The sequence below is a fragment of the Frankliniella occidentalis genome, unplaced genomic scaffold (assembly GCF_000697945.3).
Source record: "Frankliniella occidentalis isolate FOCC.00 unplaced genomic scaffold, Focc_3.1 Scaffold17, whole genome shotgun sequence".
In the NCBI taxonomy this organism is placed as follows: Eukaryota; Metazoa; Arthropoda; class Insecta; order Thysanoptera; family Thripidae; genus Frankliniella; species Frankliniella occidentalis.
The window spans coordinates 2,192,319-2,194,943 of NW_026267147.1; the positions used below are offsets into that span (position 1 = coordinate 2,192,319).

Here is a 2,625-nt window from a genome sequence, read left to right on the forward strand (position 1 = left end):
CGCGGCGGGACTTTCATCGAATGCGCTGCGCCAGCGACTATTAGTCGAAAGTCGGCGCGATCCTCTTCCCACGCACCACATTGGGGCCTTTATTGTGTATCGTGTGTGAGCCCCCGGCATGCACGCCGCATCGGGAGGTGTGGCAGCCCCGCGGTCGCGACGCAGTACACAGAAAATGAAAGAAACTGAGACTTTTTTTCAGCCCGCACGGTAAAAACAGCTCCTTGTTGATACCCAAGGACCAAGACCCGATGCAAGGACGAGGTTAGGGAAAACATATGGAGCATGGAGCGTCCTTGAATCGGTGTCGGTGTTTTGGCCTTTATCTTGCGTACGGGTCGGTACGGGTGATTTGTCGGCTTTATATGGCGAGTAAAAGCAAGTAAAAGTGAAGCGCCTGTTGGTTAGGCAAACCTGTTGAGCGCCCCTGTAGATTGGTGGCCTACCCGCTCACCGTTTGGCGCCTACAACCAGATGAGTGTTTTACAGCATCCGGTTATTAAGTTTGTTTTTTTACACGGAAAACGAATTTTTTGTTTGGAATTTTACAAATGTTTAAACGTCTCTCTCCCCACCCCGTCCTCCGTCTCCTAACTGTTAACCATCTCTCTCCCCCCTCCCCCATCCCTGTGTTGTGTTGCTTCCCCTTCCTCTCTCTCTCTCTCCACTTCTTGCTTTTTTTTTTCTCCCGCGTGATTGTAAGCGTGCGAATATTTCGGCGTGTTGTGCATACGAGCCGCGGTCTGGCTACGCGCGCGCGACCCCAAGCATCAGCAGCGTAGGCACGCACTCACACATCCACGCGGTCGCCGTGTCTCCCTCAGTCGTTCCCCGTCCGCGGCGAGGAGCGGTTGTCTCGAGTGGCTCCCGCCGGCCCGGCCCGCCTCCTCTGTCTCTGTCGCGCGCGCAGTTTAAAGCATGGGCCGAGCGTCGCCGCCGCTGTCGCGCCTTAGTGTCGGCCTGGGGTATTAACGGCTCTCTATCATAGCGTAATACATTGGCGTACGTGTGTGTGTGTGTGTGTGTGTGTGTTTGTGTGCGTGTGTTTACGTCTGGGTGTGTGCGTGCGTGCCCCAGTACGTGGCGGTATGCGAGTCTGTAGTTGTGGACGGTGCGATATTTATACGAGTGAATAATTATCAGGTGAATGTGAGAAGCGCTCAGCCGGGTACGCGCCCGCCCGCGCTTGTGTGTGTGTGTGTGTGTGTGTGTGTGTGTGTGTGTGTGTGTGCGCGTTCGTGTGGGTGTGTATGTGTGCTAAAGTGAGTGTGCAGAAACCGGACCACTCTCGATCTCTCAAGACCCCCGAGGTTTGCACTACAGCTGCCACGTGCAGAAACGCTTACGAGGAATCATTGAGTGAAATCATGTGTTCACGCTCACGCGCACGCGCCGCGCCGGGACTAGAATCAATCGTAAACGGCAACATTCCTTGTCGAGTCGTGTTTTGGTGACACAAAGTTCACATTAACTTGCCTGTTATTTACTGCCTCAAACTGTTTCTGCTGCTACTGCCAACTATGTTGAATGCCACATTCAGTAAATAGCTGGATAAATTAAATTGTATACAAGTGTCAATAATAATGTATTTTATAAGCTTTAATACTCTCGTAAAGGCAGTAAAACTGCAGAGTAACTCTTTGAGGTTCCTCAAATAATGTCGCAAATCTTGGCCGCAGTGCAAACTGCAGCGCTTGGAAAATTTCAAGAGGCCTGAACCTCTTATCACCTCTTCTTCTGAATGCTTCATATTTCGTAGGAACTGCAGCGTTCAAGTGGCCAGTCCCGTAATCAGCTTAAGTAACGTGTCTGTAATCGCGCCGGCCGATTGTCCTGGTGTCCCCGTCGCCTCATACGCCTCACCTTGGCCGGTGCCGCGCTGCCAAAAGCCGAGTCATGCTCGCCTCATGGCAGGCCTCAGTGGCGGGCCTCAGTGGCGGGCCGGGGCCCCCATGGCGCGCCCACCTGGTGTCACGGACGGCAGCCGCGCGCACTTGCCCGAGCCGACCCCGCGCGCCATGCCATGCGGTGGGGGGGGGACCCGCCGCCACCAGCCGCCATGGAAGCTCCGCGGCGGCGACTCGGTTTGTCGCGAGTCAACTTTAAGGCGCTGTCTTACGGCGTGTCATTGAGGCTGACGTCGCGGAGCGAAGCAGGGGAGGCAGGAGGAGGGGCACGTACGTGTGTCAGGAGGCTGGCGCCGGCGTGTCGCGGCCAGGGCTCGGCACCAGAAGGGCACGGCGTCGCTCGCGTTGGACAGGGCATGGGCGTGGGCGACAGGCGCCGTGAGGTACGGCCTATACGAGGTATGCGACAAACTTTTCGTGGGCGGTTTTTCGTTTTGGAATTCTCGTTAAAAGGGCTTTGTTGTGGGGTCTTTCGCTATCGTCGCCTTTACGAATAACGTTGGCCTTTTCAACGTCGCACACCCGTCTCCTTCGAAAAATCGTATTCTATTTTTCACGTTTGGACGGATGGAATCGACTTGGCCGTAGAGCTGTCAAAGGAACGGTGGGCTACGCCTTCCTATCCTATGGGCCCGCCCCACGGCGGCCTCGTCCCACTGCGATACATATGCGATGGTCCGCCCGTCTATCTGCTGGTCCGTCCGTCTTTCGCCGGGCG

At 55.7% G+C, this 2,625-nt stretch overlaps 1 protein-coding gene across 3 annotated transcripts in view; it reads left to right on the forward strand.

Annotated features, from left to right (window-relative positions):
* The first annotated feature begins 809 nt into the window (after positions 1-809).
* The window catches only part of LOC113213903 (uncharacterized), a 92,511-nt gene continuing 90,695 nt past the window's right edge, over positions 810-2,625 (forward strand). The window contains exon 1 of one of the 3 annotated variants that reach the window (XM_052264202.1): positions 810-965. The gene's annotated coding sequence lies outside the window, so the exon portion shown is untranslated. Of the gene's footprint in view, positions 1,003-2,625 lie in introns of all 3 variants that reach the window. The other 2 variants (XM_052264205.1, XM_052264204.1) reach the window with 2 other exon arrangements.